Here is a 12239-nt window from a genome sequence, read left to right as displayed (position 1 = left end):
GACATTGTGAACCTAGCCTTCCTGGTTTATTATAAAATCATGCTGTAGATTTCCTAGAATGTCAGGTTTAAAAGGAATCCTAAAGTCTATAACAGTAAAACCACTAACTGAGTTAAAAATCCTATGTTCTTTCTCTTATTTTGCTCATTCCTTTGAACAGTGCTTCAAATACTTGATGGCAGAATTCATATCCATAAGTCTCCTGTTTCTAATCTAAATATCCCAGTTTCTTTAGTCATTGTCTCCAGCTTGATTGATTTCCTCAAAATTAGCTTTATTTTTATTACTGCCCCTTTTGCAATAAATGGTGGAAAGAATTTTTTTTAATATCCCAATTATGTTCTGACCAGTTTGGGCTAGAATAGGGCTTTATGTTATTTACTATTAACTTTTACATAACTTTTTCCATGATGATGATTGGGATCTTTTTAAATGCTTGTTCTGGAATCAGTGTATTAGTTACTTCCTGCTTCAGCTTCAGCCTCATCTCAGATCTGAGTCATGGAGCTGGGGTCAGAGTGCCATGCTTCTTCCCACAAGGGCAGCAGCTTTTACTAATTTCTCTGCAGCAATGTACAGATATACAACATATTGCCGTGGGTATGTCCAGATATGTTATCACTGTTGGAGAGTTCTGCACAATTCTCTTCTGCTAATTGTATCTCCCACTCGTCTCCCATTCACTGAAACCATCTGAATGCCAGTGAGGGAGATATTATCAGATAGAAAACTTTGAATCCATGTTGATTTACTTCTCAGCTTTAGTAACAAATTCCTCTTCACACACAACTGATTGAAACACATCCGTGTGCTTATCACAGATGAGATTTATCCACATATGAGACTTCCTCTAGGTACTGATCAATAGTACACCTAGTACACATTGTGTAATCATTTAACCAGTTATTCTAACTGTTCCACATCCTCTCCAAACAATTAAAAAAACTTTATCAAACCCTTGCCAAAATTTTGATTTCATCACATCTATTGCATTCCTCTTATTTAGAGGCTTCATGAAAAATAAAAACTAGTTTGGCTTAACTTTCTTTCCCCTTTCAAGTTCTGATTATTACTGCTCCATTTTTATTTTTAAAAGCTTTAGAATCTTAACAGGGTCCATGTCAAACTCCCCTTTCTATGCTGTTTCTATGCAATCTACCTCCATTCATTAGGATTAGTCAAGAATTAGCGGATTTCTTTTTCTTTGTAATTGGGATGTGATTCTCCTCTCTAATGGAATCATTCCCCATCCCCAGAATACACCCTCCCTTTTCTCTCCTCCACCTGTGCCCCCCCACCCCGCCCCGAACCCCTACCCCGCTGGCTCTCCTAGCCTTTGCTTAGGGTCTGAAATATCCTGTTCTATTATGTAACTGTGTCTGTATGTCTTGGCTCCTCGGCTAAAACCAGAGATTTCTGAAGGTGGGAGCCCTTTATTATACTTCATAGCGTCTAGTGACGAGCAAAGCACCTAACAGTCCCGTAAAGACATACTTTCTGAATGGATGAATGAGGACACATTAAGTTTTCTTAGCTTTTTTTCACCGTGAATACTCCTGCAAAAAATATTCCAGCATATATGCCTTTTTGTGAATGGATGCTTTTATATCTAGAGAGTCCCAAGAGCGAAGTTATTTGTATTTTAAAAATAAATGTTGCTAGATTCCTTTTCCCAAAGACTTTATCTGCATTTCTCCCAGCCATGTATAGGAGCATTTCTTTTCTCACATCTCTTTTAGCAATAAGTATTTTGTGTTGGATTTTAATCTTTGATGAGCTCATTATTACACATTTGCAATATCTTTACTATTAAGTTTGCACATATTTTCATATGTTTTTCGATCTTTTTGATTTTCACTTCTGTGAATTTGTTCTTCATGTGAATTTTCATACTCTTTGCCCATTTTCCTGTTTGGTTGCTTGTCTCTTTTTATCAGTTTATAAACTTTTTGTGTATTATTGTTATTTATTCTCTGCTCAAACTTAACATTGCAAAAACTCTTTCCAAACAAATTGTTTGTCGGGCAGTGTTGGTGGTACAGTGGTGAGCATAGCTACATCTAAATAAATTGTCTTTGAGCTTGTTGTATACTTTTCAATACTTTATGTCTTTCAATAAGATTTTATAGTTTTCTTTATAAACTATATTGACAAATTTATCCCTAATTATTTTGTAGTGTTTGTCAATATTGAGAAAATTTTTTCTCATTTCTATTTCTAGGCCCTTATTATTAAAATAAAGTTATTGATATTTGAATATTTATCTAGTATCCACCTATTTTACCATTACTGCTTGTTATTGCTGTGGTTGTTACTCAGATTTATTGGGTGTTCATACCATCAGCAAAAGCAGATAACTTGATCTCATCTTTTTGAGACTAGTTATTTTATGTTCTTGTTGTTTTGCATTATCTAGAACTTCTAAGACAATGTTTACTAATAATGGTGGCATGAACAAAAATTTGGAATTTCTTGAAAATTAAGACTGATTCTTCTAGATAATTTTTGGATCAAACAGAAATCAAAAGTGAAAAGATAACCAACCTATCTAGAGAGGAGTAAAAAAGAGACATTCTACCCAAACCTATAGAACCTAGAAAACACTGTAGTCAGAGGAAAACATATATATATTCTTAAATGACTTCATTATTAAAGAAAATAAATATTAAAAAATCAAAGGGGAGAAAAGAATTTAATATCCATTTTAAGAATATTTAGGAAAGAAACTAAAATGGAATTAATTAAAAAATTTTTAAATGACCCTTCCCTCCTGTCTCCCTCTTATAAGGACCTTTCTGATTACATTGGACTCACTTCAGAAATCCAGGATAATCTCCCCACCTCAAGATCTTAATCCTATCTGCAAAATGCCTTTTTACCATACAAAGTACCATATTCATAGGTTCCAAGGATTAGGGCATGAACACTTTTTTTTGGAGGGGGGTCATTATTGGGCCTATCACACAAAAATTTGGGCTAAACTTCTCTTTTCCAAAATGATCAGTTTCAGCTTAACACACATTAATTAGATTTTCTTTACTCTCTGTATCTTACTGCCTTTTTGTTTGTTTGGTGCAATAGCCCCAGTTTGGTGTCAGGCTGGGTCTTTTGGGACAGCTTTAATTCCTTCTTACTCGCACTAGTACAAAACACTATAAAGAACTCATTTTGCCTTTTAAAATTATTCCTTTTTTTCTCCATTTTCCTTCTTGCTGACTTTTAACCTCTTTCTTTCAAAATTTCCAAATTCAAAAAGTATACATACACATAATGATCAAACATGTGCTGTACCTTAAGTCCAAAGAGATTTCCTCAAGAGTTTGCTCATGACGGCAGATGGCTGCTTAAACATAGTAACTTATATGTTCTTTTAAATTCAACAGAAAGGAGATAAGTGTTCAGTGAATAATCTTGGATATTTAGCATAAGGAATCTGGGGTTCTTATGCTCTTCATAAAACATACCACAAAAACTTATCTGAACAATATTATCAGCTCTTCTTCCTTCCCATAACAAACTGAAGACCTAAGATAGATTTCTTTTTTAAGATCACTTGCCATCTGTCTCTCAAAGATGACTAAGCCTGTAGAAGTCTATTTCATGTGTATGAACTAAAAGTAACAGTATAGAGAATAACAGTGCCAATTCTGGAATCAGACAAACCGTGGTCAACCATAGCTCCATTGATTACTGAACTTAGGAAAATTACTTAATTATTCTAGTTTAGTTTTTCTATTGGTCAGATAACAGTACGTAGCTGGATTAATGTGAGTATTAAATAATTCAGTCAAAGCACTTAATCCAGGATAGGCATGCAGTAAATTCTTGATAAAATTACTTATCAGTTCTTTTTACAAGGTCTCATTAAAAATGTGCCAGACACACCACACAAGGATTTGTTCCCCAGGTTTGATCAGCCTGAAAAACAGAGGCACCCTAACCCTGGAATCAATGGGACCATTGCTGAAAGAAAACTTTCAAGGTCCTTATTCCCCTATGCATGTCATTAATGTTGACCTCATTTGTTGATGAAAAAGAAACAAGTTGGTTTATGCTATCATTAGCTTAAGATCCTGAGTATATACTTCTTCAAAAGGAAATAGGAAAAAGAAAGATCTAGTCCCCTAGAATTTCTCTGTTACTATTAGTCATGTTTCTCTTTTCTCTTCCTGATAAAGCTATAAAAACTCTTTTTAAAAGACTCCTAAAGTTTCTTTACTTTGTTCAGACAGTTTGAAAAATTAAGACTTGTGCTACTCAGATAAATCCTAGAGGAGCCCATGCCCCCTTTGCATGGCAGAAAGAAGGGCCAAAAAGCAGACTTTGCTTAGCAAGGGTCAAACTGGAAGAGATGTAAAGTAGAATACTCTTTTATTATATCAAAGATGTAAACAAAATTGCAGAGCTACCTGGTTGAAAATTTCTGAAGAAACAGAATGAATTAATAAATTCAGTTGCTCAAACACAGTAATTTAATATAATAAAGTGGCACTTTCTCTCCTTTCTCAGGATTTCCTTACATCTTTCTCTATCTGCTTAAGTATTATCAGATTCCCACAGTAGTAAATTATGCAAGACTGGAAAAGAGTGAACAAATGATTCTTGAGGCATAAAGTAACAAAATTTGTATGAGGCACCTGAGGTCGGCTGGATAGCTGGTGAAATATTGAGGTTTAAACCTCAATATTTCACTTCAGTGTGGCCAAGCAATTCTGGCTGTGTCATTCCCCAAGTCCTGTGAGAGTGTGGAGTGATGGTGTGCAGGCTCTTTATGTCACCTTCCCTCCCTCCAAGGCCTTATTTAGAAATTCCAGAGGTGGTTTAGTGGTGAAAGGTTGTTCAAGTACTTTCCTCTCCTTTTTATTCTCTTCAGAGCAAACACTCAAATACTCAGAGAGCCAAAGCAGCTGTCTCACTCTATGTCTGGATTGCAGAGCCCTAAATATTTATAGGTCTTTGAGAATTCCAAGTCTCAAGTTCAGGTAGGATGCTATTTTTACTTGGTTGCCATTTGAAGACTTACTTCCAGTGGTTAACACACTAGAAGATAACTTTTTTGACTATAGCTCTAATACTTTCTAATTTGGAAAACTAATTAGAATTAGTTATTCTAATTTAGTCATTAGAACGACTAAAAAAACTTAGTCACTCTAATTTGGAAAAATATTCATACCAAATATTTTATTTGGTATAAATAAAATAAAAATATCCATAATACCACTGTCAGTGTAACACTGTGATCTCCTTTCCTCTCTCTATGTGTATATGCATATTGACACACAGTATTCAGATTTTTATGATGTTTTCACATTTTACATACAATTCTTATTCTGTTTTTATTAATCTATTATTTTATTATTTCTTTACTGGAACATAGGCATTTCCCCATGCCAATAAATATTTTTTGAAAATATTCTTTTAGTAGCTAAATAATATTCTGTTTTATCCACATATAACATAAGAAAAATGGTTCTCCCATTTCTCACTACTGTGGCAGCCCTGGAACTAAATAATGGAAAGGAAGTTATCACTAAAGGCAGAAATCTGGGAGGGGAGTCTCTGGGAATAGTCAGGGGACAAAGGTATAGATAGAAAATATCAGATGAACATGAGGTGTCAACCTCCTGGAGCACTGCCCTGCTCCTGTTGGTTCCTTTCAATGGCTCTTACTCCTGAACAAAGCCCAAACTTCCAAGTCAGCATTTAAGGCTTCCCACAATTTGCTACAACTCACTTTTCCAACTTCAGCTCTTATTGTACTTGTTTACGTTTTCCCATGTTTCTGCCAAATGGGCTGGTTGCCTTTTCTTTACATAGAAGTCAAAGGTCTTTGCTCCCTCTATACCCATGCTCACTCTTTCCCCTTCACTTTGAATGTCTCTGCCCTTCCTTATAGTGACTTGTCTACATCTTATCCCTTGTTTTAAGATGCAGCTTGAAAAGCACCTCCTTCATGGAGCCATGCCTGAGTCCTTCTATCTCTCCTGGCCAGAGTCAGTGTTTTCCTCCTCTCAGTTTTATCTTTACCTATGCATCAATCTTTACTTGAATTATGGCTATTTGGGCACACATCTTATTACTCCTTCTAGATTATGCATCAAAAATTTTGAATATTTTCATGTCACAGTATTGTCTTGAACATTGTAATTTTTATTGGCACACACTAAGGAATTAATAGCATCCACTGTTATACTGCTCACTTATCACTTTGTATCTTTATTTGAGTAAAACTCACCTGACTGGTCTTTCTTACATTCATCAGAGAAATGTTTTTTGATGGTAACTGACCTCCAAAGATGGTCCCAAATATTTCCTGTTCACTCTGTAAATTCCCACACACATCAAGATATGGTGCTACCTCCTACCCACAACTCTCAGAATCTGGGCTGGCCTTGTGAATTGGCTTTGAGAATGCAGTGGAAATAATAGTCTGAGACTTCCAACCCCAGGACATGTTGTGAGGAACCCATACTACAAAGCAAAGAGCCAAGGTTGTTTTTGACAGCCACAGCTGAGCTCCCAGCTGACAGCCAGCAGTAATTATTGGCCATGTTGTTGAATCACCTTGAATATTCTAACCTACTCAAGACCCTAGACAGCTGACCCAAACCCATGAAGAAGAAGAACACAAACCTATGCAGCTGACCCTAGTCATCCCAAGAATCATTAAACATAATAAAATGGTTGTCATTTTAAGCCACAGAATTTTGGGGTGGTGTGTTACACAACATATAAACCTAACACTGATACACAAGTTAAACCATGTGAATTGCTGATATTGGACAGGTTTTGACTGACAACCTCATATAGTTCAACCTAATATGAATAATACCTTGATATTGTTCTATTGCTCTTAGCTCTTATTCTAAGCAAGTTATAACACTCTTGTCTCAGAACCCACTCAGCAAAGAGAGGTTGAAAGTTATCACCATAACAGTAAATAATAATAACAGTAAATAAAAATAAATGAATATTATGTATTGACCAAAAATTAAATAATCCAACAGAGAAGTGTGTTGTGTATACTAGTGGTCCATACACAACACTAAAGAGAAAAATTCCCGAGTTCAGCTTTTCCTAACTTCAGTTCTTTACATACCACCTTCATGATTTAGGGCACGTCTTCATACTCACTATAAGATTATCTACATTATTTTTACTCAGAAAAATCATTTTAGTGAAACATTATATCCCTCCCATCAACGGACCTATTTAAAGAGACTCAAAGTGATAGAATGTTACTGGCCCTCTTTGAAGCTTATATGTTAAGATAGACACATTTACATACCCACAGGCTCTGATTAGATCATCAGACACACAAGTAGTACAACATGTGTCTTAAAACACAAAAGATCAGAGTTCTTTCTTAGCAATACTGTGAAAAACCCAAGGCTTTTCTTCATCTCCTATTTCTCTTTTTCAGTATAATTATCACTCTCCAAACCATAACCTGAGGCATCCATTTCTTCCTAGTACCCCAAATGTCTCTGGTCTACACAATGACATTTGATCTAGAACCCTCCTCAGTGGACAGCACTTAAGCTCAAAAGATTTCTTGTCTTCTTTTCCAACCACATTTATCCTGTTCACCAACTCCATGAGTCTTGTTCTCCAATAGAGAGAGTTAATATAAAGAATACATCTAGATTACTTTGTTCATGCTTATGCTTTCAAGGTACCAAGTATACACAAACTATTTGAATTTTTGGTTTACTTCTTTGTATTCTGGCCTTTCCATTAAATATTTGAGGTCACTTATAGAAAGTGTTTAATAAAATAATAAAATATGAATGTAAGGAAAAGGCACAAGAGCCAGAAGAAAATGCAAACTGGTACAGATGTAACCAAGGAGAAAATAGCACTCAAACCAACAAAATAGTCCATAAAATACCACACATATGCTATAGTTAATATACAAATTTGACTAAGAATCTCCTGTTTGATCAAAGAATAAAGAAAACAGGTCTTTTATATTAATCTCCTTAATCATGATTTAGAAGAAAACTAATTTCTTCAGGTAAATGTTGTTTCCTGCATTGTATTCTAAAATTAATCTCTTATATGGATCCTTATAATGTGGAGCAGAGAAGTGTAAAATATAAAATATAAAAACATTCCTACAACAAATAGAGAAATAATTTCTAGAGAGTGTTTCTAGTAGTAGTCTTTGATTAAAAGTGAGTTCAGACTTCTATTTCTAGTTAAGGTAAGGAGTTGGATTTACCATTACAACTGAAACAATGACAAAGCCAGAGAATATATATGAAACAATGTTTTTCAGTCATTGGATAGGAGGTTGCAAAGGACAGTGATATTGGCGAGAGTGGAAACAAATGAGGTAAGTCTTCTGATTGCCCAGATTTACTTCCTGGAGAGTTTCCAGGCTATAACTTGAAGAGAGAGGGAACTCAGGCAGAGCCTGGAGACTTCCTGAAACTGAGAATGGCTTAGAAGTTGAGAGAGGCTAGGGTTGGTAAAGTGTGCAGGACAGAGTTCCAGAGAGGAGAGAGCTACACAGAGAGAGCTCTGGAAATCTTCAGAAAATCTCCAAGTCTTCCTCAAGCTGGGCTATGATAGTTTCCTTTGTAAGAAAACTACCCACATCTGGGGAAAGAACCACCCAATAAGAGCAAGGGGAACAATTCTTGGGTTTCCACAGGACAAAGCATAGTTTGTGCTCCCTTCAACAAGAGTGGGAAAAACTCATAAATCATGGGATATCAGGTAGAATACTCAAGAGAATATTGATTCAGTAATAAAAGAAAATTAGCCCTGGATTAAAGGTGGCTCCAGTCTCACAAAACAATACTTAAAAAATAAAAACCTCACAAAATAAATAAATAAATAAAAACCTCAAAAGGTTCAACATTTCTCCAAGTAACTTAGCTATGACCTAGAAGAAAAACTCAGGAATATTTATAAGAATATGAATATATCCAGCACCAAGCAAGGTAAAATTCATAATGTCTTGCATCTAATAAAAAATTAAAGGTCACAAAAAAGCAGGAATTTATGACTCATATTAAGGAGATGGGTCAATCAATAGAAACAGACCCAGAAATGACACATATGATAGAATTAGCAACAAGAACATTAGAAGTTATTATAATGATATCCAACACATTCAAGAAGGTGAAGGAAACTTGAGCATGGTGAGTAAAGGCCCAAGTAGGACCACTAGCCATGAAAACTGCTACTGGGATTATTTTAAAAAACACATTGAGTAATAGCAGATTAAACAATGTAGAAGAAAAAATTAGTAAACTTGAAAACATAGCAATTGAAACTATTCAAAATGAAACACAAATAGAAAAAAGACTAGAACAAATAAGCAGAGCATCAGTGAGCTATGGGACAATGCCAAGCACCCTTTTTTATCTGTATTGGAGTTTACAAAAGGGAAGAGGTGGGTGGTACAGAAAAAAATTTTCTGAAGAAATAATGGTTGAAATTTTTCCAAATTTAATGAAAACATAAAGTCACAGATCTAAGAATCTTAACAAACCACAAACACACACACACACACACAAATCATAAAGAAAACTATATGAAGTCACATCATAATCAAATTTCTAAAGCCAATGTTAAAAATATCCTAAAAACAACAAGAGATAAAAAAGATGTTACATTAAAAGAACAAAGATAAGCAGATTTAGAAGAAGGTGAAACATTTCTAAAGAACAAAAGCAAAAACAAAAACAAAACCCTGTCAATGTAGAATTCTATACCAATAAAGTTCTCTGACCATTTATCTGATTAACTTCCACATTGGAGGAAACTACTGACCTGAAAACTAATGTGAGGCAACAGGATGATACCTGTCTCTGAGCACATTGTAATTTAATGGAACATAATTATTGTATGTTTATAAAATAACATAGCCATTTGAATGTATAAATTTGCTAATTAAATTATCTATTCAATTTATTAAAACTATCTTTCAAAATGAAAACTCAAAAAAAAAATACCCAGAGATGTTCTCAGAAAAGAATTCATTACCAGAAAACATGTATGTACTATGAGAAATGTTAAAGGAAGTTTCTAAACAGAAGGAAAATGATGGCAGAGGAAAATCTGAATCTACAGAAAAGAATGATGAGTACAGAAATGGTAAATATGCAGTTAAACATAAAAACTTTTCTTAATTTTCAAATATCTTTAAAAGATAACTGACTTTTTAAAGTAAAAAACAACAGCAATGTATTGTGGGGTTTATTACACCTGTAAAATAAAAATATCTTAGCACGAAACCTGGAAGGGGGAGACAAGAAAATATACTATTATAAAGTTCTCATATGTGAAGTGGTGTAATAGTTAAAGATGTACTATAAATCCTAAAGCAACTACTAAAAACAAAAACATAGAGTAATAACTAATAAGCCAATAAAAAGGGTAAAGTGTAATTACTAAAAATATAACAATCAATCCAAAAGAAGGCAGAAAAGAAAAGGAAATATGGAGTAAAGAACAGATGGGATTATCTTACAGCATATACAAAAATCAACTCAAAGTAGATTAAGACTTAACATAAGACCTAAAACTGTAAAATTCCCAGAAGAATATGTAGGGGAAACCAACAAAGGACAGGTATCCAGAATATATATGTATACACATATGTATCTCCAGCTCAAATGTTCCTAAACACAAAGAGTTGTTAAATGTATGAAAAGATGTTCAACCTCACTAGTAATCAGGAAAATGCAAATTTAAACCATTATGGGAAAACTTTTTATACCCATAAGAAAGGCAAATTTTTAAGTCAGACAATGCCAAAGTTTGGTAAGCCAGTTAGTAATGTGAACTCTTATTCACTGCTGGTGGGAGTATAGATTATTTCAATCACTTCAGAAAATAGTTTGGCTTTCCTTATAAACCTGAAAGTGTACTTTTCCTACAACCCAGCAATTTCATTAGAATGTATACACTTTATAGGAATTATTGCACCCTAAGTTAACTCTTACACATGTTAGTCAGGAACATGTAAAACAGTGTTTATAGACACTTTGATCAGTATTGTAAAAATGGAAACAGCCCAAAATGGAAACAGCACAACACTAGAATGTGTAAATAAGCTGTAGCATAATCTTATAATGAATATACAAAGCTAAATACAATATGGATGAATTATTCAAAAACATAATTTTGTGTGAATAAAGTCATAGACAAATATATTGTTTGATTATTTTTATGTAAAATTCAAAAGCTGGCAAACAAAATAATGTTTCACTTAGGGTTTCCTATATAGGTATAAAATCTCCAAAGAAAGGGAATTGTTAATGTATAATTCAAGATATCGCTTATGCCTCAGTAAGAGAGCTGCAATCAGTGAGTAACTTCTACGAGGCTCTGAAGAATAGTAATGCTCTATCTCTTGGCCTTGGTGGTACATACAGGTGTTCACTTGCTGCCCTTTAATATGTGCATGTTCATCTGCATTCAATCTTTCTGTGTATATTATATTTAAAAAATTTTTTAATTGCAGATTCCAAGGTCACAAAACCAGATATTTCAGTTCAATAGGTTAGGATGGCCCCAAGAAATGTGAATGTTTGTCAAGTTCCCATGATGATTCTGATATAAATAATCTGAGGACCATACTTCAAGTATCTGCTTATTATTTCTATGGGTTTGAACTCTTTGGTCTTGGAACTTGACATTTCACAAAGAGCTGCAACATGATTAAAGGAGGCAATTTATAATAAATAAACACACAACTCTTTCAATTCCAGAAATTATCACTTTACTATACAAAAAAACCTAAACATTTACAAAAGAAATCAAAAGAAGTTGCATTTTTAGACCAAATTGGGAAAGTTACACAAGAGTCTGATGAACAAACAACATCATAAAACGTCTAAGTACCATATCAGTACCATCCAGAGAAATCCAATCAACCATTATACCATAGGTTGAAGTATTTAGTACCTGAAAGTCTACCCAGTGCCCTCTTGGTTTATCATTTTCCTATAACAATATAAAACCCTAACATCTTTACAAAACATGGAATTGTTGTCTATGAACTTTATAGGAATAAAATTTTGTTAAAGGAAATAAAATATTAAAAAGATGACATAGTTCAGCTGTCAATCAATATTAAGATGCTTTAAGTTATAACAGTCAATCCAAGCAACATTTTAATAATTATAGAAATGTGACTATAGTGTGCTGATATTCCAAGCAATCTTGCTATGGCATAGTTTTATTTTACATATATACAAATCATGTTATTGCATATACAC

This window comes from Mesoplodon densirostris, chromosome 2, assembly GCF_025265405.1.
Source record: "Mesoplodon densirostris isolate mMesDen1 chromosome 2, mMesDen1 primary haplotype, whole genome shotgun sequence".
NCBI lineage: Eukaryota > Metazoa > Chordata > Mammalia > Artiodactyla > Ziphiidae > Mesoplodon > Mesoplodon densirostris.
Note: the sequence above shows the minus strand (reverse complement) of the source record.